Here is a 27,893-nt window from a genome sequence, read left to right on the forward strand (position 1 = left end):
TATGAAAATTTCTAATACGTAGTGAGCCACAGTAAATAATAATCCATTTTGATGTGCAAAGTGATTAACTATAATAATCTGAATCACTATTGCCAGATCTGTGGCATAGAGTCATGATACTGCCCAATAAGAGTGGGAAAGATGATGATGTGTTTTTAGCTTGAATACAAATTAGAAGTAATTTTTCTTACTAGGCAGAGTTTAAAATCCTCTCTATTTATTTTGGATTGGTAAAGGAGACATTTTTATGTAGAAAGAAGACACAGACTCAGATATAGGTTATGTGCTTAAATCTAAAAGGAAATTTCAGATGAGAAAAGATGTTTCCAGTCAATAGAGGATGAGAAAGGGAATTAATGGTACCCTAGAGATAAAAGAATAAACCAAGGACATCAGAGCTGGAGAAAGTGGCCCAGTGGATGCAAAGAGAACAATAAAGACTTGACAAGCATCTATCATTCCAGTTCAGCATTTAATAACAGCCCTAAGCCCATGGATCCATTAATGTTGTGATGAATCTGTGAACTTGGCACATGATAGGTGCTCGGTGTATGCTTGTTGAATTGATTTGACAATCCTTTAAAAGCTTAAGTTGGATTTCCAGTTAAAGGCACAAATCTAAAATAAAGAGGAAAAGGAAGAAAACAGCCTCCAAATTTTGAAGGCTGGAAAACATATAGTTACTGATTTAGCAGACTAGAGAAAGCAATCCTAAACTGGCAGTAAGGAAAGCTGAACAGAAACTTAATTTACATTGCAAAATCCCCTAAGACACAGGTATCTCTGGAAGGCAAGGGTGAATATGGGGTTAAGGCTTCTCTAACAGTGTGTTAATGAAGCAATTATTCTTTTATTCCTTTCCCACTTTGCACAGCAACTTCCCCTGACCTTCTCAGCTCTCAGACTGCTGGCTGTCAACCAACATGCAGCTGACAGAAAAATAGAAATCTTCTCTGGGGGAGAGAAAAGAACTAAGATCCTGACATCAGGAAGTCCCCAAGGAAGAGAACTAAGATCTTGACATTGAGAGTCTCCCAAGGAATAGGCCCAGCTAGATTGCCCTATAATGAAGACTACAGTAAACAAGCTACACATACATGCACAGAGTTTCTTTTTTTTTTTTTTTTAATTTTTATTTATTTATAATAGTCACAGAGAGAGAGAGAGAGGCAGAGACACAGGCAGAGGGAGAAGCAGGCTCCATGCACCGGGAGCCCGACGTGGGATTCGATCCCGGGTCTCCAGGATCGCGCCCTGGGCCAAAGGCAGGCGCTAAACCGCTGCGCCACCCAGGGATCCCCATGCACAGAGTTTCTAATCTGCTTACTGGTGGACAGCTTTTGGTTTGAGCAAGCAGCCAGGGAATACCAAAAGAACAAGGAAAGCCTCTGCTGTGAGTGAGTGAAATGTTGAGAAAATAAGAGAAGTTGTTACATTGATAAAAGAAGAACAAGGTATTATGTTTAAAAAAGAAACTTAAAGAGCAAAGAAATAAGCATTTAGAAATGAAGATAGCAGATATAAAGGAAGTTTGAATGAACTAGAAGATCAATACAGAAGGTAGAATTTAGGAAATGTGTCAGGAAGTAGAAGAGAAAAAAATAAGAAAATAAGACAACCAATCCAGAAAATTCAATACCTAAATAATAGGGTTTCCAGAAAGAGGACACAGAGAAAATAGAGGGCAGGAAATTAAAGAAAGTAATATAGAAAGTAATTCAAAAAAATTTCTTGGAACTGGGCATACTTACCCAGCACAGTGGTCTAAAATAGACCCACATTATCTCCTATCGTGGTGTTTCAAAGCACTGGGGAAAAAGAGAAAAATCCTACAATCTCCAGAGGGGGAAGGGGAAAGAGATCAAGAATCAGAATGGCACCAAACTCCTCAAAATATAACAGTAGAAGCTGCAAGAAATGTAACAATGTCTTCAAACTTCTGAAGGAAAGTCATTCTAATTTCAATTCCATTCCCATCCAAAGTGTGAGGGGAGAATGAAGATCTCCAAAAATCTATTTCCCTTGCATCCCTTCTCAGGAAGCTAACAGGGGAATGTGTCCCACCAAAACAAGGAGTAAAACCTAGGATCCAAGAAACAGAAAAGAGAGTCTGTAGGATGGATTGATTGAAGACCTCAAGGTGACAGCTGTGCCTAGAAAGTGACATGTCCAGGATGAAGCACATCACAAGTTTCCAAGAAGGACTTCTTCAGGAAGTCAAAATTGATGGATTGCCTAATTTGAGTATCTCAAGAGAAAACCTGAACTCTTTGGGAAGGATTTGGATTAAATAAGCAACAAGCCCATCAAGAAGTAAGGAAATCTATGAAAAGACCATTGTCAAATTAAGAGAAAACTAAAAAGTTATGCAGGGCCTATTAAAATTAAGCATTTTAAATAAATAAAAAAAATTAAAAAAAAAATAAATAAAAGGGATCCCTGGGTGGCGCAGCGGTTTAGCGCCTGCCTTTGGCCCAGGGCGCGATCCTGGATACCCGGGATCGAATCCCACGTCCGGCTCCCGGTGCATGGAGCCTGCTTCTCCCTCTGCCTATGTCTCTGCCTCTCTCTCTCTCTCTGTATGACTATCATAAATAAATAAAAAAAATTAAAAAAAATAAAATAAAATAAAATTAAGCATTTGTACTCATCAAAAACAAGTGAAAATCTTGAGGAGGTATTCATAATAAACATAAATGACAAATACTGAGAATATATAATGAACTCCTAAAAATCAATAAGAAGACTACAAACAGGGATCCCTGGGTGGCGCAGCGGTTTGGCGCCTGCCTTTGGCCCAGGGCGCGATCCTGGAGACCCGGGATCGAATCCCACATCGGGCTCCCGGTGCATGGAGCCTGCTTCTCCCTCTGCCTGTGTCTCTGCCTCTCTCTCTCTCTGTAACTATCATAAATAAATAAAAATTTAAAAAAAAAAAAAAAAGAAGAAGACTACAAACAACCCAATAAAAAGTGGGCAGGAAATCTGAAGAAGTATTTCACAGAAGAAGAAATTCATATAGCCAATAAATGCAAAGAGATGGTCAGCCTTATTGATGAGAAGGAAAATGCAAATGAAGACCGTTATGATACAGCCATTTCATTGATGAAAATTCAAAAGACTGATAATACCTGCAGCCTGGTTGGCTCAGTGGTTCAGCGCTGCATTCAGCTCAATGTGTGATCCTGGAGACCCAGGATTGAGTCCCACGTCAGGCTCCTTGCAGAGAGCCTGGGCTTCTCCCTCTGCCTGTGTCTCTGCCTCTCTCTCTGTCTCTGTATGTCTTTCATGAATAAATAAATAAAATCTTTAAAAAAAAAAGACTGATAATACCGAGTGTTGGATAAGATGTAGACTCATAAAATCTTTTTCGTGTTGCTGGTGAGATTAAAAAAATTAAAATGCTTTAGCATTACCTTCCATAGTTGGAGAAAAAAAAAAAAAAAAACTTTGTGACCCAGCAATCTTCTTTCAAGTGGAAAAAGAAAGTTAGAATATATAAAATAAGAGAAATGCACAAGAAGTTTCATGATAGCCCTCTTCAGCAAAATAATCCAAAAGCTGCCTTTCGGTGAGAGAGTGAATAACAATTTACAGCAGTCAAAACAAATAAATGTATGAATGAAACTTTATCCTGAGATTTCATCATAAGTGAAAAAGTAATGCGGTACTTGGCTGGTTCAGTAGAATGTGTGACTCTTCATCTCAGGGTTGAGTTTGAGCCCCATCTTGGGTGTAGAGATTACTTAAAAATAAAAAATCTTTTAAAAATTTATTAAAAAAGATTTTATCATAAATGAAAAAGTAATTTAGTAATTTTCAAATATATACATCATAATGTACTTTATATAAAATTTTAATTTTTTAAAAATCCTCTTGCTTTTGGGCAGCCTCAGTGGCTCAGCGGTTTAGCGCTGCCTTCAGCCCAGGGCCTGATCCTGGAGACCCAGGATGGAGTCCCATGTCAGGCCCCTAACATGGAGCCTGCTTCTCCCTCTGCCTGTGTCTCTGCCTCTCTCTCTCTCTCTCTGTGTCTCTCATGAATAAATAAATCAAATCTTTAAAAAAAAATCCTCTTGCTTTCTGTTTATTTATTACTCAATATATTCTTTTACTTTTCTTCTTCTGGTTATCCTAGAGATTATACCTTGTATACTTGACAAATTAGGATTTTCATGTTTTCCTGAGCAATTCAAAGACTTTAGAATACTTAAATCCCATTTATCACCCTTCCTACTTATTTACCCCTGTTGTCATATATTTTAATTTTATGTTTTTAATCCCGCGAAACATTAATGTTATTTTCGGCAATCAGTATTGACTTAGTTTACTTACATATTTATCTGGGGTTTTTTTTGTTCTTCATGCCTCTTTACATTTCCTAATTTCCCTGAAATAATTTTCCTTCGGGATGAGCACACTTTAATTCTCTTAGTTTTTGTCTGAAATACATTTATTTTACTTACTTTCTTGATCATTACTTTCTTCTGGGAATAAAATTCTAGGTTGAGATTTCTTTTCTTCTCTCACTTTTTTTTTTTTAAGATTTTATTTATTCATGAGAGACAGAGAAGCAGAGACACAGGCTGAGGGAGAACCAGGCCCCCTGCAGGGAGTCCGATGAGGGGGCATGGGGGGGAACCAATCCCCAGACTGGGATCACGTCCTGAGCTAAAGGCAGATGCCCAACCACTGAGCCACTCAGGCATCCCAGAGATTTATTTTCTTTTTGCACTTCAAAAGTGTTGTTTCGTTGTCTTACAGCTTCCATCACTCCTGTTTTATTGAATATTCCTTTAAAGACATTTTTTTCATTTTTCTCTTGCTCTTTGTCCTTAGTGTTAGAAAAATTTAAATAATTACCTACTTAAATATTATTGCTATCCAATTTTCCTTCTCCCCCTTGTGTCCTCTGTATTTCCTACAAAAAGAAATTTACAAGAAAGAGCAGAAAATATTGTATTCATTTTTCTTTTCCTTATTTCATTTAGGATATTTTTATCTGAGTTTTCTTTCAATTCACTAATTCTCTTTTCAGCTTTGTTTAATCTGTTTTAGATTTGTTCATTGGGGTCTTAATAAAATACTGTTTTTAAGTTTTAGAATTTTTTTATTCTTTCTGATAGCTTCATTTGTTTACCAAAATTCTCCATCTTGCTTTATTTCTTTGAACATATTAAGCATAATTATTTTAAAGTCTATATCTGGTAACTCCCTTATCTTGATCCTCTACTGTCTGTTATTTATCTTGGTTTTTCATTATGTTGTCATATACTTGATTATCCTTGATTGAATGCCAGGCATTTTAAATGAAAGCATGTACAGATACTTTGAGGTCTAAGATAAGGTCATCTCACTCCAGTGAAGATTTGAGTTTGTATCCAGAAGACTTGTAAAGGCATCAGCAATATTAGATCACCTTAATCCCTTAAAGGATCGAGAAAATCTCAAGTGAGCTTCATTCTCTGTAAGGGATCTTCTATTTCTAGTCCACTCTTTACCCCTAGGGTTTAGGTTTTAATTATCTCAATCTAAAACCTGGGAGTGACATCCTCCTCCTTGCTGAACACTGAACTTCAGTTTTGTCTCCTTGGCCCTATGAGTCTACCAGCAGCTTTGTTAATCTCTTCATCACCTCTTCCAAAGTCAGCAGATGACTAAGGTGAAGACAACTCCAATTTCTGCCTCACCTCTCAAGGTTTCTTGTCCCTGATCCTGAACTCACAATTCCTTACTGTTTTGTTATCTTTCTGATAATTTTAAGTATATTATATATATCGTTTTTTTCTCTAGCATTTCAACTTGTTTTCAGTGAAAGGACTGGTCCAGATTACAAAATTTACCTCTAAAATGAACTATGTAGGAATACATGTAGATGCAACAAAATTATATAAAAATGAAAATAAGGAAATGACCAACACAAGATTCAGAACTATGGTTCATTGAGATAAAGGAATACTGAAAAATGAATTGGTTGTAAATGTGGAGAACATTGTTAGATAAAGCTCCTTTTTCAGGTGTCAGTTCAAGGGAGCTAATCACATTATTAAAAACAGCTAATTGAATAAATAAAAAAGGGTCATGCATAGCCCAGTGAAGCATGTATCATGAATTACCATTAATCCTATTCTGTATACCTCAGCTTCAATAACAAAGAAAATTATGTAGGAAAGGAAATATAATCATAGTTTATTAGTGTGGCACAGGTGAGGATAATCTAAATATTGAATAATGACCTCACTAAAATTATGATAGGCTAAACTTGGAGATTAAAAGTATATTTTTGAGGGGCGCTTGGGTGGCTCAGTTGGTTGAGCATCAGACTCTTGATTTCAGCTCAGTTCATGATCTCAGGGTGTGGGATCAAGCCCTGCGTTGGGCTTTGCACCCAGCATGGTGAGTGTTTGAGATTCTCTCTCTCCCACTACCCCTCTCCCCACTCATGCTCTCCCTCTCTCTATCTAAAATAAATAAATACAATCTGTTTTTAAAAAGTGTGTATTTGTGCAGTGGAGCAGGAAATAAATAAGTATATCTTCAACTTCTATGTCAGGAAATTAGTGCATAATGCCTAAAGTGAAAAAGTCACAAAATGATATTTGGAACTAAGAAAGTAAATAGCAGGGACAGCCCCAGTGGCTCAGAGGTTTAGCGCCACCTTCAGCCCAGGGCGTGATCCTGGAGACCCGGGATGGAGTCCCACATCAGGCTCCCTGCATGGAGCCTGCTCCTCCCTCTGCCTATGTCTCTGCCTCTCTCTCTCTGTCTCTCATGAATAAATAAATAAAACCAAAAAAAAAAAAAAAAAAAGAAAAGAAAGTAAATAGCAATCTGCTGCAAGAATCCAACATGGTTGACTGGAGGTGTGTTGGATTGGGAGTGAGAAATCAAGTTGATATTTATTACTAGGTTTTTAGAGCTAGTTGGCCCTTTGTTAATAAAATCTGTAACTTTATTAAAATTAAATGTTTTTAAAAGCTATCAGAGCTAATTTAAAATATCAGAAATGTATAGTAGAAAAATGGAATACTTGAAGATATTTTGCCTAATATTTACCATATCATTTGATTTATTATTTCAACCATTTGGCTTTCATCCAATTCCTTTGCCATTTTCCACATGGGAAAGGCATAGTGTGCCTGCTTTTAATTTTGAAAAAGACAAGGAAAGAAAGAGAAAAATAAAAACTTTAAAAAGTGTGTGCTGTCCATCTGCAAGGATTTTTATAGATTGATGGCTATATGTGCATAGTACTAAAATTCTAAAAAAGGCTAAACTTTTATTTGGAAATTATGAGCTGAAAGGATGGCTTAGCTATTGTACTAATTAAAAGGGAAAGCTACATAAAAAAGGTTAAAAAGCATATTATTTGATAAACTGAAAACTAGAATAATTATTGTCCAAATGATGTGACTTAAATACTGTGAAAGATGAGGATTTCTGCAAAACTGTAAAAAAAAATTTTTTTTTTAAATCCTGCTCTACACTTCTAACAAAAAATGTACTTTTGTTCAGGCATGTTTATTAGTTGCCTAGGCTGAATTTTTGGTTCTGTCTGTTAGTCATAGACTGTGTGTTTTGTCTTCTAGTTACTATGTATCAAGCTTGGCACTGAAATAAAGCTTTCTAGATTTTAGACCTGAGGATGAGGCACAGCACAACTCAGAATCCTTCTTTGGCCACTGATCTTACATCCAATCTGAAACAAAAGTGTTTATAACAAACAGTAAAAATTCAGTTTGTACAGAACTTCAATCTTTTTATACTTTTGTTTTGCCAACTCTAAAATGGGAATAATTATTCTGGCTCACCTGTTAGGGTTGCTCCAAAAAGGAATTAAGGTGATCGGTTGTCAAAGACATCACCTTAAAAAAGAAAAACACAAAAGAAGGACTATTTGATTGTGAGATAGTATAAGCACAAAGGAAAAGTGACATTGAATTTCATTTCAAGGTAATAACAGGATTGTATCCACTTTTCAGTGTCTACATGAGTAGGTATTATTTAAGGAAAAGGAATGAACCATGTGTCTTATATATATAAGCTTTTACATATTTTCAAGTCTTGTGATATTTACTAGATATTTGTTATCTACTAGCTCTGTGTAAAATACAAAGTATCTGTATGTTTTTGTGTTGACATATCCACAAAGCCCTAATTCAGGATTTTAAGTATAGCCAAAGAAACAGCTAGCTACATTTAGCTTCCGCCAAAGTAAATGAATATAGGACATATTTTGCCAGTGTCATAAGCAATGAGTTGACAAGCCCCATGACATTTTTTGGTTACATGTTTTGAGTGACCACATTTTGAATTACAAGGCTAACGAACCTCATGGCCATAAAAAGTTCTAACACTCCCACCCTATTAGATATTGCATTTATATCTAGCTTATTCATTTCTGCCTCCACATTGGGTAACTAGGGAAACAATGATGTCATTGCTCAGAGTGGTACTTAGTAACTTCCCTATTTGGGCTCATGATTTGGGAAGCCTGCAGTTATTTAATAAGTCTCACCTCCACCTCTGTAATAAATTCATGCAACTTTTATTTTTCTGAGGAGAAAGTAAGGAAAGCAGAATCATTCTGTATAAGTATTGTTTGAAAGAGTATATGTATTCTAAAGTATCCTGTTTCTGAAAAATCATCTGGCATTGGCAGCAAATGTTTTTTAATAGATGTTGATAACATCAGCCAATTGTGTGACCCAAATTGATGTGTCCTCCCCTCCCCTGACCATGTTCCTTTGAGCAGTTGTCCTTCCACTGACATTTACTTCCATTGGCCACCATTCTTTACCTACCACCTTACTTTTGTTTTGAGAAGCTGGATCTCTATCATGATCTTCTTCCTGTAATCTTCTTTCAAATTCCATTACAGTAGTTAAAAAGAAAAAAAAAGTTTTTAGAAATAAACAGTACCTGGGTATAGCCCTGGGCCTACTACCCTCAAATTATAGAGATAAGTTGGCAATCTTTTCAGTGAAATAAATAAACGGACACCCAGTATAGCTCAGCTATCGCTTGCCTAATATGTTTGTGTTCTTAGTTGCCAAAATCATTTCACTCCCCTTTTTTTCCTCAAAGTTGCTACAACCCCCTTCTACTCTCCTTCAGCTTTTGACCTGACAGTATAATTCATTGAGGAACTTGAAGCAACCAGACATGAATTCCATTATTTCCTCACCATCTAAACCACCAAACTTATCTGCCTCCAAATTTGTCTTTTCTTCCACCTCCCTGAATGAAGCGTACCTATTCTGGCTAACGGCCAACCTGATACTTGGGCTCAAGATCCTCCTCATTCTCATTTGCAGCTTTCCCTTCTTTCCCTGCCTGCTGGACATTTTCATCATCCCCATGGTCTGCTCTCTCCTGGTTTTTCAGAAGCCTTTCCCTGACCCTACATATCACTCCAGCTCCTCGCCCGTTCCTCTTCTTCCCAGTCACTGGCAAATAGGATGTATTGAAAATAGGAAAGAGTAGTCAGTTGTGTTGAAAGCTGCTGAAGAGTCCAGGGTCCACAGTTTTACTGGCTCCATTTCCACATCTCCTGTTGGCTTCAGCCTCCCCTCACCAGTCTTCTGCACCATCACTTCCCTTGAAACTGCTCTTGTAAGGGTCCCCAAGAACCCCATCTGTCACATCCCGTGTACCTTTACCTTCTTGGCAGTGTTCAGTACAACTGAATCTTCTCCTTAAAAACTGCTTCTCCCAAAAGCAGAGCTTGAGACAAAGACTTATATGCAGACTTGTTAATTTGGGGGAAGATTCCAGGGAGCTCACATGGTGGATGACAGACAAGGAGAAAAAGCAAACAACATTGTGTTCTGGGGTTGGCCATGGCTATAGATGACTGATGCAGCCAGTGCTTGATTTAGAAGACTCTGATTTATAAAACCTTGAAGAGTCTTATAAAATATGCCTCAGAACTGTCTGCTTCAGGGATGAGAGAGGAAGCATGTGTCTCACATCTCTTCCCCTCCAGCTCAGGGGTGGGACCTCACATGTGTTATCTTACCAGTCCCCACAAAGTGCCAAATGGGTTCCTATTCTATGGGCTAGAGAAGCTCCAAGGTAGGAAGAGGGAGGTACCTGGTTTCCACCTGATGTACCTGTCTGGTTGCAAAGGCTTTACTGCTTTCTTGGGGCACACCTGGGCAGTGCAGTCAGTTAAGCATCCAGCTCTTGGTTTCAGCTCAAATCATGATCTCAGGGTTGTGAGATCGAGCTACATGTCAGCTCTCCTCAGTAGAGTCTGCTTAAGACTGTCTTCCAGGCAGCCTGGGTGGCTCAGCGGTTTAGTGCCGCCTTCGGCCCAGGGCGTGATCCTGGGGACTCGGGATCAAGTCCCACGTCAGGCTCCCTGCATGGAGCCTGCTTCTCCCTCTGCCTGTGTCTCTGCCTCTCTCTCTCTCTGTGTGTCTCTCATGAATAAATAAATAAATAATTTTAAAAATTATTTTAAAAAAACGAAATACACATACACACACACAAGACTGTCTCCCTCTGCCCTTCTCCCTGACCCCCCACATTCTCTCTCTCTGAAAAAATAAACAATCTTTAAAAAAAAGCTCTCATGGGACTTGTCATTGCAGCAGTGATTTAAGTCAACATTGGGGCTGAGAAGATGTAAAGGAGTCATAAGCTTCCTGACACCACACTTATCAAGTACCTGTCCATCTTATTTTCTGATTTCTCTACTTCACATCCTAATGTTGACATTCCCCATGGCTCTATACTGGAGTTGCTGGTATTTTAAAAATCGAAGCACTTTCTAGGTGACCTTATTCATCCCCATAAATGTAAATATCATTTATTTGACTTCCAAATCGAGCCCTAGAACTTCAGACTGGTGTATTTAATTATGTGCTTGTCTCATTCCATCTCATCATTTAGGGAATTATTGTAACATTAATACCCTTGTAATCATTATCCATATCAAGAAATAGACCTTACTGTGTTTCTCCAACCCTATCATGCCTCCATATTCTCCTCCAAAAGTTATCACTCTCCTGACTTTATAGTAACCTCATGTTTTTATGATGTTATCACCCAAGTGTTCATCTTTAGACTCTGTTGGTTATACCTGCCTGAATTTTTTGAAATATTTTTGTATTTCCGGGATCCCTGGGTGGCGCAGCGGTTTGGCGCCTGCCTTTGGCCCAGGGCGCGATCCTGGAGACCCGGGATCGAATCCCACGTCGGGCTCCCGGTGCATGGAGCCTGCTTCTCCCTCTGCCTGTCTCTGCCTCTCTCTCTTTCTCTCTCTGTGACTATCATAAATAAATAAAAATTAAAAAAAAAAATGAAATATTTTTGTATTTCCTTACAATTTGAAGGACCTGGGCAATTTTCAGCTACAGTGTTCTTAGCAGTCTAGATTTTTTTCATGGTGCTGTTTATCATGTTCTTTTTCTTCTTTATTTCTTGTAAATTGGGTCCAGATATTTGATCAAACTCAGGTTAGATCCCTTTAGTAAGATTGCAGCTGGTTTGCTTGTCTCTCTTTTGTAATAATGTCATTGTCTAGGTATGTTAAGTCATAGGGTTATAAATTGGTGATATCCTACTTTAGCCATTTTCATTTTATTATCTGGAATATTTTTTTAAAGAGATGCTTTTATCTACTATTTGATAATTCAGTAGCATAGTTTATATAGGAAAGGCAAGGTTAAATGATTTTCCTTAAATTATCAGTTTTCAAGATAATGAATTGGTTCCCTGTCATCCTCTGGAGGAGATAATTATATTATTATAAGCAAATGAGTTTATATGCATTTGGTAGATTTTAATCCACTGCAATTCTTATATCTATTGAATCTCAAAGTGTCCCATTTGAGGCAATAGAAGCCTCTTTAAGTTGCCTCCTGAGTCCTTTAGATATGACCTCAGTGTTGTTAGCTTTCTTACTCTGGTATGACAAGATGTACCAGGTTCATCTTTAACATTTCTTGCCCCAGACTTGGTAGAGTGTTCTGATCACCCATTTCCAAGGCAAGTGCGGGATGGGTTTCCCCACACCAGCAAACAAGTGTCTAGACACTAGCTGGATGTCCTATAATTCAACTCAACTCTGACAATATCTGCTCAGAGATAGCAGCAGATTCCACAAGACTGCCTTGCCTACCTTCAGATGCCAGTAGCAAGCTCAAGTTGTTAGCTGTGTGTCTGATCCAACTGGCTATAAATCAGAGGTTTCCATGACCATTTCTGCAGGCTCACTTAATTTGCAAGAGTAGCTCACAGAGTTCGGTAAACCCATTTACCAGTTTACTGATTTGTTACTAAAGATACTGAAGGATACAAATCAACAGCCAGATAGAGAGCTACATAGGACAAGGTATGAAAAAAGGATGGGGAGCTTCCATGGGAGCACACCATGTTCATACATTCACATGTTCACAGACCCAGAAGTTCTCCAAACCTTTTCCTTTTGGATTTTATGAAGGCTTCATTTCATAGGTATGATTGATTAAATTGTTAGCCATTGGCACTCAATCCAACCTCCAGCCCCTCTCCCCTCTCTAGAGGTTGAGGGCTGGGACTGAAAGTTTCAACTCCAGTTATTGAGCTGGTTCCCCTGGCAACCAGCCCCATCTTTAGGTGACCTGGCAGCACTCTAAAAAGTCACCTTATTAACATAACAAAGGCACCTTTATCTCTTACCACTTAGGAAATTCCAAGGGCCTTAGAAGCTCTGTACTAGAAACAGGGACAAAGACCAAATATATATTTCTTATTATAAATCACACTATTGCAGTTGACATCAGCCATTTTTCCAAGAAGCTCTCGTTTCCTTCAGTAGAAAGTGGTATATCAAGACCACAGTCTGGGGGATTGGTCATTGTTTCTAGGCTCTTCAGGGGAGCTAGGAAAAATATGTATTTTTTTAATCATAAAATATCTCTTGAGATACTGCTTTTGTACCGCTATGTTTAATTCATATTCATGACTATAAGGGTTTGTCTTACCCTCTTCTATGTTTTATCGGTATCTCCTTTCTTCCACGCCATGAATTTTGCTTCTCAAGGGCATAAGAGATGCTAGTATTAGAATATCCCATTATAATGCCTTTGTTTTATCCCAAATGCACATACAAAAGTCTCAGAGGAACAATGCTAATAATACTGATATCACTAATTACTAATATTAGTAATGCTAATAAATGATACTTATTAGTAATATTAATACTAATATTACTAATAATACCACCAACAATTAGGATTACTAGAAGCAATTACAATTCTTTTTTGGCATATAGTATCCCCATTTTTTTATGCTTGCACTTTACTGTTGTCAGAGGATATAACTGTTACATATTTTTTAACCTGTATTCAGTTCTGTATGTAATTGTATATTTAATGCTGACTCTCAGTCTTTTTTTAGCTATCTCCCGAGTCATTTCTGTTGTTTGAAGCTTACACTCTAGTAGATTCCTGAAGAAGCGCTCATGGGAACAACATACCTTGAGTTCTCATGTACCGTTAGTAGTTTGTGCCCTTGGTTCCTGAAGATAGGTTTTGCTCAATGTATACCTTTGAGCAATGTATTTTCTTGAGTGTCTTATATATGTGAACTTCATTTGCTCCTGCCATTAAGCACTACTGTCAAAATGTCTGATTGTAATGTAATTTTCTTTTCCTTTTGGTCTGGAGGCCTAAATAAGTTTTTATTTAAAATCCATTGATTTTGAAATGTAGCTTTAAATATGTTTATTTTATGAATTTTTTTAAGTTACAGTTTTTAGCATTTGTTATTTTGTCTGCTTTTCTTCTTTAAGAACTTCTATTATTTATATAGTAGATCTTCTTTGATTGTTTCTAATATTTGTTACTTTTTTTTCATACTTTTTGTCTCTCTTTTTTACTTAAGGCATTTTTTTCGTATTTTTTCTTTCTTATGCTCCTAGTTTAGCCTTCATGTCTAAAATTATTTCTCCTTTTATGTCTACTTCTTTCTTGAATTCTTTCATCTCATTTTCTAATTTTGATTTATGTTATTCTTTTATTTCTTACTTTTTAGATGCTCTTGTAGATCATTTTGAAATAGCAGATTAAAGTCTATGTGTTTTGTGGACATCTCTTTCTGGCATGCTCTCATTGACTATAGGGATGTTATTCTGCTCTTAGTCTCTTCTTAAAAATAATAACTTAGTGTGGGCTTTGACTTCAGTACTTTCATATTGCTTTTTTTTTATATATATATATTGCTTATTTTTATGTGAAATTAGTTTTCCTGAACTTAGGAGGCTTGGTTCATGTAGCTTTCATAAAGTATTAACAAAATATGAGGGCTTGTGTTCTTAAACTTCCTGGTTTTGTTTCCCTCTCCTACTTGTATCTGGACTATCTCTTTCCATGGTCTCTGTCATCTACATTCTTCTCAAGTTTGATTCTATTAACGGCCATTTTGCTACAGTGTGGGGCTCTAGCCTGGAAGGGAACTCTGGCTGGTCATTTTCAAAAGTTCATAGACTCTAACCCCTTCAGAGGCTATTGTGCACTTGGCATTCATACACTGTGGATATAGACCGCTTCTAGCTGCTATCTTGTAGTTGGCCTGCTGTGCTTTCAGTGAATTCCTAGAGGCAATTTTGATATCTTTTCTTATATCTGGCAGATACCCTATAGCTTATCTATGCTTCCCCTTGCACAGATGCAGATACAAACAGATCTTACAGTTATTAGTGATTTGTCCCCACTCACATATTTTGGGTTTTATAGAGATGGTACTTTGTCACCAAGTTTGGTTGTAAATGTAGTCCATTGCTTTTGAGTTTTGCTGTCGACTGGCTTGCATTTTAATGTAGGGATTTGGTTTCTACTACCACTCCATCCTCCTATAGCATTCTCAAGAAACTGGTAATTTTAAGCAGAAAATAAGTCAGCCAAATCTCTCTTTGAATCAACTATATAGTTATTCTATTGGAAATGATAAAACTACCTTGGGTGTGTCAACATGATCAAATTTTATTTTTACAAGAGTCAAACAAAATGCATGTCTGCTTTCTTTTAAACCATACTTCTGTGTCTCTTCTCTTGGAGCCCTATCAAAAATGACATCACAGAATGGAATATCTTGTTCCTACTTTAACACTTTTGGGGTGATTAGATCATATAAATGGAAATGTTAGAGAAGTGTTGAGATCTTTGTAAATCATTGTGTTAAAGTACATTTTCCATTAGTGCATTAATATTGTAAGTGAAGTTCAGTTTCTGACTTCATACACAAGTGTTAATGAATGGACACATTTACCTACTGATTAAATATAAACAGCTTCCCACATTGATGGCTTAACAGACCAGGGCTTTAGAAAATTATTACTTTAGGGATCCCTGGGTGGCGCTGCGGTTTAGCGCCTGCCTTTGGCCCAGGGCGCGATCCTGGAGACCCGGGATCGAATCCCACATCGGGCTCCCGGTGCATGGAGCCTGCTTCTCCCTCTGCCTGTGTCTCTGCCTCTCTCTCTCTCTGTGTGACTATCATAAATAAATAAAAATTAAAAAAAAATCTATAAAAAAAAAAAAAGAAAATTATTACTTTAAACTTTTACCTGGCAATCTGCTCAACTTTCCATGTGATTTATATCATGACTGATATACCAGTGGCTTTAAAACAATTTCCCTCCCTTGGCTGCCTGGCTGGCTCAGTCGGTAGAGCATGATGCTCTTGATCTTGGGTTTGTGAGTTCAGGACCATGTTGGGGGTATGCTTAAAAATAAATAATTTTAAAAATAAATACAACAATTTTCATTCAGAACTACCAGCTTTTTAAGATAATTTAAGATTTCTTTAGTAGGCCACTCTGTCAAGTATCACCTCTTAAGACTATAACAGGTTACACTTCACATATTTTTATTGAAGAGATAATATTCAGTAGAATTTATTTTCACTTAGACTTTATTGTATAAATCAAAGTATAAAATGTCTTAGAAAAAATTATTTAAATGCTGTCATAAGATTGATGATTAGAAAAAATAGATGATTATATACATTGTGAAGTAAGTATAGAAAAAAGTTAATGGTAAAACCTAGATGATGAATATAGATACATTTACTGTAAAATTCTCTCAATTTTCCTGTATGCTTGAAAAGGTAATAAAATATTAGAGAAAATATCATCATAAATATTAAATGTCTATGAAAGTGAAGTGGAAGACACCTGGGATCTCATTCTAGAATTTCCTTATTTAAAACTAAACAAAGTTTGTAAGAGCTAGAAGAATTACACTTTGAAAGTTTCTTCTGTGTGTATTTAAGCACATTTTAGTAACTTGTATGATGGAAAAATTTCTTTAAAACAGGTTGTATCTAAAAAAAACAAACAAAAAAAACAGGTTGTATCTGTTCTCCTTCGTGGAAGTTCTCTATCCAAAATGGCTTCAGGAAGGAAGTTTCCTTGATACAGGCTTAAAATAAAAATCAAATTTAAAATTAAGTTTTTTAACTGGTGCCAGAAGATACTGAAGATACTGGTGTAGACAGTTCCTTTCCCACATACTCATGCCCATGATAGGGTTTTGTTTTTCAGCTCTGGCACGAGGGATGTGTTGGGGCAGAGGCTCAAGATGATTGTGAAGTGATGATGATACCTGCCCATAGCATGGGTTTGGTCCCTCAGGATTAGAGAAGTAAAGGTCAGAAAGTAGACCTCCTGGCACCAGCTGAACTGCTGTGGGGCTTACATGTCCCAGTGTGCAGAAAGTGAAGGTGGGGGCTATTCTGCTAACTAGTATGGAAATCAGGTCAGCTGTAGCATGTTGAGGCCTGGCAACTAGAGGAACATCGAAAAGCAGCATCCTTGGCCTGGACATCCTTGTTCTCAGAGTGTGAGCCTTCTGCAAAGACCTCAGTGGGGTTCATTCAACTAGATTCCTGAGCAGTAATGAGGACATCTGAATGGAAGAAGAGAAGGTGGTGGACCCACATAAGACTGCCAAGCTAGAATAGGTAGTAGACACAAGAGTCTTCCTGTGGTGGCTGATGGAAACAAATGAAGGATGCTTTGAGTCCACTTATTGTTTGGGAATTAGTGCCCTAAAAGTCAGAGCCTGAGGTGGAAATTCTTATTCAAGTGATTCCTTTGAGAACAGTTCTCAAGAGAAGGGCATGAGAGAAGCAAGATAGAGTAGGGGAAGACAGCTACCCGAAAGTGAGGTCTTAGAGGGAGGTTAGCTTCAATCAGACCTGACACAAAAGCTCTGGAGGGTAGATTGTATCTCACAACTGGCCCCTGAGGCAAGAGGAGTTGGTCTTCTGTAATTTTGTACGAGCCAGTCATTGGCTGAGGAGGCTTGGACTAGCCTTCCAAATGAAGAGGCTCCTGAGGGTAATTCTTTGGAGAAAAAGGAAGCTGTGCCTTATTAAAATCCAAACTAGAGTAGTGGGTGCATGGCCTGTAAAAGGGAGCTGGGTGGAGCTTCATTACCGCAGCTGTGTTCCTCTTTCACAGGTGGGGGTCTCCAAGTCATTGTAATCAAGATGTAAATGTAAAATGTCTAGTCGCAGGCTTGTGAGGCCAGCCCTACTAACCAAATATTGATCTTAGATTAGCTTCAAGCATGGAGACCACAAATGGGTAATGTGCTTTGCCTTTAGGGACTATACCTGATTATAGCATTGTAAGCTCCATACTTAGAACAAGATGATTTTTAAAATATAAAAGGAGTAATAACAGTATAAAAAGAAAATTTGATTCAGAGCTAGCTCTCAGGGAATTTAGTCCTGTTTCTACCACTTCTGTGGCTTCAGCCAAGTCTTTAAACCTCTCTGGGTTCTTGTTAGATAAGGGATAATTAACAACCTTAATATTTTGCTTATTCTATTTATAAGGAGCCATTGAAAGTCCTCAAACAGAGGGCATTTGGTTTACAGAACCTTTGAGAAAGGTGAACCCAGTAACACTGTGTGTACTGCCTGGAAGAGTGAGGAGAGAGACAGACTAAAAGGCTGACAGAATAATCAGACTTGAGGTAGTAAGCCCTTCCCTGCTTCCTCCCCCAAACAAACTAGGTTAGAGTCCCCCACAGAAGGCTCAAAGCATCTTGCAATTATATGTTCAGTGTTCATTTTATCCACTAAACATTACTTTGCATAGGGGCAGGAACCATTCCTGTGCTGTTCATCATTATATATCCAGAGATAGACACGCTGTCCAGCAAATATTTGCTGAATAAATGAGGAGATTGAATAAAATAGAGGGATGTAGTTTAATTCAGTAGATTTTGGTCAAGAATAAATGACAAATCTTGGTATCTGATGGAAGAGAAGAGTGAGTGACAGGTAACTTTGAGCCTGAGAGGGCATTAAGAAAGAAGTTAGAAGGGTAAGTATATGAGTATTCTGTTGCTGCAGAACAAATTACCTATTAGATTAAAATATGCCCAATACACCTATTGGGTGAGAAGTCTGGGCACAGTTTAACGAAGTCCTCTGCTTAGGGTCCCACAGGCTGCAATGAAAGAGTCAGCTAAAACTGATGTTCTCAGGCAGCCCCGGTGGTGCAGCGGTTTAGCACTGCCTACAGCCCAGGGTGTGATCCTGGGGACCCAGGATCGAGTCCCACGTCGGCTCCTTGCATGGAGCCTGCTTCTCCTTCTGCCTGTGTCTCTTCCTCTCTCTCTCTCTCTGTGTCTCTCATGAATAAATAAATAAAATCTTTTTAAAAAACAGTTTTTTAAAAAAATAATAAAAATAAAACTGATGTTCTCATCTGGAGCTTGGATCCTCTTACAACCTCATTCAAATTCTTGGTTAATTCAATTCCTTGTGATGCTAGGACCTTGAAGACAGCTCCTAGAGACTGTCTTTCTCCTAAGTAGTTCACAACATGGTCATTTCTTTTTTTCAAGGTCAACAGAAGAGTGTCTTTCTTCGATTTTCTCTTTCATGGAAGGGATGCACCCTGTTTTAAGGGTCTCACCTAATAGGTCAGGCCCACCTAGAATGACTTCTCTTTTGGTTAACCCAAAGTCAACTGATTGGGGACCTTAATTATATCCACTCAATTTCTTCATCTTTGCCAGATTCTGTGGGCCAGAAGCAAATCACAGGCTCTACCCACACTGAATGGGAGAAGTGCCCCAAAGGTGTGGATACCAAGGGATAGGAATCAGGGAGCCACTCTAGAATTCTGCAGGCCACAGTAAGGCAGCTCAGTCCTTGTCACGTTTGAGTATTAGTGGGAGACAAGAAGCTAGTAATGGGTGAAAGGTCATTTGGACTTATGGGTTGGACATAGTTGGTACTAGGAGAGAAGGTTTATTATCCAGAAGGAAAAGAAAGGGATAAAGTCACTGTTGGTTTTGGGAACATGTTTACTATTTAGGGAAGGAAATGGACCTAGAGAAGTAGAGAAAGATCAGCAAAATAGAAGAGAGGAACTCATAATGAACTCTCACATAAGCAGGAAGGAATTTCAAGAGCTGGGGGATTAATAGAGTTGAATTTCACAGACCTGGAGGGGAACCCTGGCAAAGCCATTCATTTGACTGTGTGCAGTGACCTTAGAGAAAAGTGGTGTGGTGCTGTGGTGGTGGCAGAGTCCAGGCTGCAGGGAATCAATACCAGAGGCTGGGAAAGAGGAGTGTGGGGTCCCGGCCTCTGAGAACTCCCCCATCAGGCAAGGAAGGGCTGGGCTGGGCCAGGACAGAAGTCCCTGCTTCTGCAAGAGAATGAGCTCCCCCCCAGGGCCTGTTTAGCCTAAGCTCTGCCTAATCAGCCCTCTGTTGACTTTCATTCTGGGGTGTGAGGTAACACTGTAGTTTGCATTTAGGTTGCTTGGGGGCTCTCCTGGGCAAGACAAATGAAACTTTTAGTAGAAAATATGAGTAATCTACCAAGGTGGGGAAATCTGAGTAGGGAGCCTTTCTGCTCTCTGAATAATTAGAAATAGACTCTTCCTTCTAGTTCTGTGAGTTGAATTTTTAATGATGAGTAAAAATCCCTTGGTTTCTTTTGGCCAGGCCTCATTTCTTTCAAGTCAGGAGCTCCGTTGCCCTAGCTGTTTTGCAGAAATCAAGTAGAATTCTGAGGAAATGAAATAATAGGAAGCATTAAGCAGTTTTTGGACCCAAGACAGATATTCTGAGGCTCTCGAAATAACCAGCATTGAAGAGGTGTCTCATTAATCAAATACTGTGTTGCCATATAAAAGCTAAATTTAATTCCAGTGTAAGAAATCCATAAATGAGACAATTTCTCTTTGTGGCATCTCAGGATTGTGTTCCATTCTCTCTCCTTTCATTCAAAAGATCAACCTGAAATAATTTTGTTTTTACCATGAGGCATGTATAGTTAACAAAGACCATCAAGTGTCATTTGATTGTATCAATATGGCAATAATATTGTTGGACTTTCTTGTATCTCATTGTCATTATTAGTTACAAAGATTTACTTTCATTCACCTAAGTGTTTTCATCTTTTTTTTCTTTATCATTTGTTCCATGTTAAAAATTCTTGGATATAAATACTATTCATAAAAAGATGGGATTAAAACCTACAGCTCTAAGAGTTTATAATCATCTCTGCAGCCCACTGTGTTCAACATTTTAAATGGATTTTTCCATCATTCTAAACCAATAGGGTAAGTGCTATACACACTGTTGTAAAGTGTATTTCATGGCTCACTGGGTTTTTCTGTCTTTAACTTTACAATATATGTAATTTGATTAAAATTTTTGGCTGGTCGGGATAAGGAGAAATAGAGGGAAATTGCTCTTAACGGAATCTCCAGTGTGCCTGGGATTATAATTGAAGCAGAAATGAACATCTTTCTCTGTAGGAAGTTAAAGAAAGGCTTTGTTCCATTTTTACATTGGAGATCATCTGTTATTGTAACCTAGACACCTAAACCCACTCCAGATTCAAAACGTACCATTTATAAACATGCATGCCAAGTTTCAAATGCCCTTTTTAATGTTTGCATATAATTTGAAGCTTGCAATGCCAAAGTAAAATACAGTTTCCATTGTATTGCATTACCCACACTGCATGTGAGCTGCCTCTTTTCTCTGACATTACTTGAATAGACGAAGCATAGTTTGACTTAGTTCAAAAAAGAGGAATGTTTCTCGGCTCAACTGAAATGATTGCTAGGTAGAAGCTGCCAACTTCATTTTCCCCCCACAGAAATGTACATTTCTCCCTATTATAAAATGTACTTATAATAGAAATGAGACAGTTCCCAAGAGTGTGGTTATCCAGAGGTAATCTCAACCCAATCTGATTAGAGGCAAGTGGCTCATGCCTCAAAATGCTCCAGGGTATGATTATTTTATGATAACCATACTCTGTATCATGTCTTATTGATTAACTAATAAAGCGTCAGCATTTCTATTTAGAAGAAAAGCTGAAAAACCAGGGGAGGATTCTGGTTCTAGAAGGAAGTGATCCTTTTGAAGGACCCAAACTACTACCTCTTTTGTGTTAACTTTTTACAATTTCGGGTGGAAAACGAAAGGTCATCACATGCCTATTTTCACATCACTTTGGCAATAAAATCTTTCATTGGTTAAGTCTGATGCATTGATTTATATTTAAATGTACCCTAAACCGTTGTGAGAAGAGAATGTGTGAGAGCAGAATGACATTTCTTTAAAGAATGCTGCATTTTGTTCTCCTCATCCAGATGACTTCATTGCACAGGTCCAGGGAAATATAGATAGAACCCGAAAAATATAGCAACCAGCTTGCCTATGGAAGCCATATGCTGGTAATATCAGCTAGCTTTGGAGTGAGAAGAGCATATGACTAGCGGCAAGTATTTTGCAGCTAGAATAGCTTTTGGACTATCACTAGGACTGTGTCCCATGGCATGTAAGTCGAACAATCAGGTACCCACAATATCCATATCTCCCCCCAAAGCTGTGACTACGGGTATATGAAAAAAGGTCAGATAGGGAATTGAAGCAATTACCTTAGGTGATTCAATTGAGCAACCTGTTTTTTCATAGTTACTTTATGTTTTCATTGTAAATATAAGCTTATGGCCCAAATTACCAAGTTATTGCCTCAGAATTCCATTTTCTCTTACTATGTAGACACAGCTAATATATTCAAATTGAAAAATGTTCTACAAGTAATAGTGTCCAGCTGTAGTTATTGGTGGTGTGTGTTTTTGATGAAATTTTACTCTCTGAGAAGTATAATCTAGTCACTTCTATAATCACTGGCCAAGAGGCACTGGATGTTGAGGTCAGGAGATCTCTTTCACTCCTCAATCCATTTCCTTGGCTATACATTATTGATGTCACTCTAACAAAGATATACATAGGATTAGCTTAATTTATTCATTCCTCCTTTAAGTATCCCACTACTCACAGAGCCAGTGGTATTTTTATCTTCAAAATCCAAATCTGCTAGAATGGAATTTCTAATTTCCCAAAGAACATTTTACCAGAATCTCTATCTTTAAGATTTAGGTTTAGTATTTGTCACAGGAACCATCCAAACTGTTTTCATAAAGACCTTAAAATTGATCAGACTGATTATTTAATACACACCTTCCTATAAATCTGATGCTGTTACTTATCCTTTTAAAAAGAATGTTATTGGTCATCTCTTTTTTTCTCTTATGATGGCACATTTTTTTTCATCAGACTTGTGTTTGTGTTGTTTGTTTCTGCTAGATAGACACACTCCTTCTAAATTATTTTGACAGTCTTGCACAGCAACATCTAAAGGCTCTGCCCCCTAAGTTGTCAAAATTAAGAGAACATGGAGATCCCAAAGACTGATGATGACATTTGTCCTAAGAAGAGTTGTCCAAGAAGAGCTCCCCCAACTTTTCTTCCTGGAGTGAAGAGCCAGCCCCTCCATTGGTTCTGGTCTTCTCAGATGTTAACAGAGCCTGTGATCCTCAGTGAGAATCAATATAGATGAGTAATGATTGGTGTTCCCATGTTTTTTCTTTGCATTATGAAAGGGAAACCTCATTAAAATGGAGTCAGGAGGCCAGAAGGGGGAGCTCGCATGCCCTACCACTCCTTATCAAATGCAGAACCAACAGGAAGAGCAGCACCTTCCAAAACCAAGGGAATACTACTTTTTACTAGCCTGCAGAGAAAGGTTTTCTCCTTGCCCAGCAACAGCCCAGCCAATGAGTGATTGCCATGTCTCAGCCAGTGAAAAGCCACCACACTTCAAACTCCTAGTTTACTCCAATGGACTTTTTGTTTCTAAGACCTCCTTCCAGCTCCTCCCTTTCCTCTATAAGAGTGTTCCTCTCCTTTGTTCTCTTGAGTTGCCTGTGTTTTTGACATGGCTTAGAAGTTCCAAATGGCAATTCTCTGCTCTTCCCAAATAAACCCATTTTTTTCTGGCAAAAAAAAAAACTGAGTTTTATCTTTAACATAACTTAAGGTGTTCTGTTTTGGTTCATTTGTTTGTTTGTTTCACAATGACCAGTGGAAGTACTGGTATATAAACATTTTAAGAAGTGTGTGTCCTTCTCTCTCTCATCTTTTCATGTGTGTGTCTCTGGCTGTTCCTTTTGGGTGCATGGTGCAGTAGCTCCCATATTTAGCTAGTAGATAGGCTAAAATACACTGCAGTAACACAGCTGTAAAGTTGTAGTGTCTTAAAATAACTCTAGAGGTAAAAATATTGGTCAGCACAATAAGCTCTGCCCCACATAATCTCACTTTAGGACCCAGGCTGTTAGGAGCATTGCTGTGCCCTGGAGCAGTGGGAAAGAGCACTCTGGAAAGTCCTGCAGGAATCAAGTGACCTGGCCCAGAAGTGATACACACGGACCAATATGATGCTCCTAGTCCATCCAACAAGGATTGCACTAGAGAGGACTGACAGTACAGAGCTACCATGGTTCTGGAGTAAAGGAGAGCTGGAAACACTTGGTGACCAGCATGAATAACTATCACATGCTCTCAATTAAAACAATAGAGCAGGGCACCTGGGTGGTTCAGTCAGTTAAGTGACCAACTCTTTTTTTTTAAGTGACCAACTCTTGATTAAAGTTTAGGTCATGATCTCAGGATTGTGGGATTGAGTCCCATGTCAGGCTCTGTGCCCAGCAGGAATTCTCTTTCTCCCTCTTCTCTGCCCTACTGCCTGGCCCCCAACAGTAAATAAATAAATCTTTTTAAAAGAAACCAATAGAGCTACCTTTCTCCAGATTATGGAGGAGCTCATTAACTTTTCTTCCCACATGACCTAATAAATCCTTACCATACCTCAAAGCCTCAGATGAAGGATACTGTCATCAAACTTTAAGGTTCGAGGGTAGATTTATTAATTTTATATTGCCGTGTGAAAAATTACCGCAAACTTAGTGGCTTAAAACAATCTATATTTATTACCCATAGTTCCCATGCATCAGAAGTCTGGGTATGGGTTAGCTGGGTGTTATACTCAGGGTCTCACTAGGCTGAAATCAAAGTGGCCACAGGGGCTCAGTGGTGTCTGAAGCATAGTTTCCTCTTATGGTCTCACTGGTTGTTGGGTAAATTCAGTTCCTTCTGGTTATTGAAGTAAAGTCCCTAGTTTCTTGCCTGCCATTGATCCAGGACAACTCTCAATTCCTAGGAGTCACACTCAGATTCTTTGCTACCCAGCATCTCCTACAAGCAGATTGCAGCACAGTTGTTTGCTTCTTTGGGTCAGCAGGAGAAATCTCTCCGACTTCATTTCTCTCTGGTCTCTTTTAAGGGCTCCACTGGTTAGGTCAGGCCCACCGTAGGACAATCTCTCTTTTGAATTAACTCAAAGTCAACTAATTAAGGTCTCCATTATATCTACAGATCTCCTTGCCATACAACATAATATAATTATAGGACTGATATCCCATTTATATTTACAGGTTCCTCTCACACTCAAGTGGTGAGGGGACATATACAGGACATATACACCAGGGGACAGGAATCTTGGGAGCCATCTTAAAATTCTTCCAAGACATAGATGTAGAGGGGCCATAGCTATGCAATTAGAAGCCAGTCTTACAAGCTAGTAGTGCTTGGAACCATCTTCATAGCTGGTTTTACAGAAAAATTTGTCGTTTTGTTCAATGCATCAATATCCAAAACACAAAAAGGAGAGTGGGAGGGAGGAAGGAAACTGATGTGAAATGACATCAAATTGAGAAGGCCATGAGGCAGTGAAGGAGCCACATGTGAATCAGATCAGCCTCCAAAACTAAACTTCCAGTTTATTCCTAAGTGTCACACTGTCTTTTTAATATAGGTAAATGGGGCATTCTTAGATGGCCCGTGGTGTATCTTATTCTATCTCCTTTTTGATAAAGCATTTTTTAATGTTTCCTTTCAAGAAAATTACTGCATTATTTTTTTCTAGAGAGAAGCGCATTGGTTGCTTTGCTTCTTGCCTAAGACGGCTCATTATTCTATAATACGTGCAGTATTTCTCAGAAGTAATTTCCCTTTTATTTTTTTGCTTGTTTTTTTAATTTAATTTTATTTTTTATTTATGATTATGTTATTTCCTCCTCTCCTCTCCTTTCTTTTTTTTTTTTAAAGATTTTATTTATTTATTCATGACAGAGAGAGAGAGAGAGAGAGAGAGGCAGAGACATAGGCAGAGGGAGAAGCAGGCTCCGTGCACCGGGAGCCCGACGTGGGATTCGATCCCGGGTCCCCAGGATCGCGCCCTGGGCCAAAGGCAGGCGCTAAACCGCTACGCCACCCAGGGATCCCCTCCCTTTTATTTTTGCCCACAAGGTGGAAAATTAAGGTTGAAATACAACTTTATTTTTGCTTTTCCCAGAAGAGGTCACAGTGTAGTTTTCGCTGCCTGTTTTTCGACAAGCTGTGAAATATTACTTTGGCTACAACTGTTGACTCCTTCATTCTATTTTGGCAAAAGTTTTATGTAGACAGTCTCCTGCCTTGTGTATGCCTTGTGAAGCCCATCCCAGGATCTTGCAGGTTGGATGGGGATCCCCTTTCAGAGCCTTTGTGACCTGGTTTTTCTGCCTGTCACTCCTCTCACACAGGCTTTACATGCTACTCTTCCTTTTCTAAATAGAGAGGCTCGTTCCTCATCTCCCCATAACATTTCTGCCTGGGAAATACCCCTTTTTTGTACTGAAGGAATGAAGAAGCTCTAACAAAGACTTAAATGTTGATGGTTTCCATTTCTCTTTGGTCCCGAGTAGGCACACACTGGTAGAAATCTTGACCAGGGGAGACTCTACATGTTAAGAAACTTTATCTTGATTTCATTATTTTCCATCCCCTGTCGGTCATTTTTAAATAAATTTCCATGTGATAAAGTATTTAAGGCACTTTAATGATGAAGAACTACTAGGATTATCTTTTAGGCCCACTTTTATATGGATCTTTTCCTTTACATTTCACATAATTTCATGACCAATACCTAAGGTGAACTAATTTGATGGAAAGCATTATTTTTTTCCCAGCTAAGGAATGTTTTAAAGGGTCTATAAGGTCCTGAAGCTTCTGTTCAATAGTCATTCAGCACAAATTCTCAAGTGAGTACTATGAGTGTAGCACTAGCCTGGGCATGTGAGACGGAAGAAAGACCTGGTCTCTGCCCTCAAGGAGCATTAGCTTAGAATCAGACAGACCTGGGTTTGAATTATTATTCTCCGATCTCCTGAGTATAAGTCTAATGCACATTATGTATTCTCTGAGTTTCCATTTATTGTCTGCAAAATGGGTAAATTAGCCCTAGCTCCTTAGGTCATGAATATTCCAAGACTCTAGCCACAGGAAAAATAAATTACATCACCACCAAATTGGGAATCCAAGGAATGGTCGATTCATTTAATATAAAGAGAATACATAAATATAACCTATTAACTGATTATTAAAGAAAAACCTTCTGATCATCTCAGCAGATGCAGAAAAGGCATTTGAAAAACTTTGACATTTAATCGTGATTAAAACTCTTAGCCAACTCTTAGGAAATCCCTTTACTTGTTAAAAAGATACTTCACAAAAACCTAGAGTAAACATCTTTATTAACGAAATGTTAGAAGCATTCCATTTAAAATCAGTCGAAAGATAATAGTACTCATCTATGACCACTTCTGTATTTAACATTATACTGCAGTTGCTAGTCAACACACCAAGATATGAAAAAGAAAGAAAAGCCTAAAGATTGGAAAGCAGAAAACATGACTGATAATATTTATGGAGGGTATGACTGCTTTGTAGAGAACCCCAAGGAACCTATGTATGTAATAAGATAATTTTTTAGGCTGGTTTGATACTATGATTAATATATTAAAACCAAAATTTTATTTGTGTACTCGAGCAACAAACAGTTGGAAAACAAACTTTAAAAGATTTTCTTTTATAAAAGAACCTAGAAATTAACCTAACAAAGGACTTCCCAGGTTGTCATGGAAAAGATTATAAGACTGGCTTGAAGTCCTTACCCAGCATATATTTCATGGCCAATAACTATAATCACTAAGAGTTACGTGCAGATCTTCAACTCCCTTGCACTTTCATTGCATGCTGGCCTGCCTAGCCAAAATCACAGTTCTAGCCAACGTTCCCTCCCTCTAGGGTAGTGGGAATGTTGCACCTGTGGGACTGACCGTGACTCAAGTGAAATAACACAAACATGCCAGCTGGTTTCACTTTAAATTTAGGATTGCCCATCCTAACTGGGCCCTACTGCTTCCCTGAAACTATGCTGCATTTTCTGGGTCCGTTTCTATTCCCATCCTCCCCGTGCCAATGTTTTCACAACAGATGCATGAACACAGAATCACCATGTAAGCCAGCAGTACCACGCCTAGGTATACTCTCAAAAGAATTTGAGAAAAATTCTCAAATTTGAGAAAAGCAGGGACTCAGAGATTTCTACATCAGCGTTCACAGCAGCGTTAATTCACGATTTCCAGAAAGTAGAAGCCACCTAAACGTCCATTGACAGATGAATGG

The sequence above is a fragment of the Canis lupus genome, chromosome 5 (genome assembly GCF_048164855.1).
Source record: "Canis lupus baileyi chromosome 5, mCanLup2.hap1, whole genome shotgun sequence".
Lineage (NCBI taxonomy): Eukaryota > Metazoa > Chordata > Mammalia > Carnivora > Canidae > Canis > Canis lupus.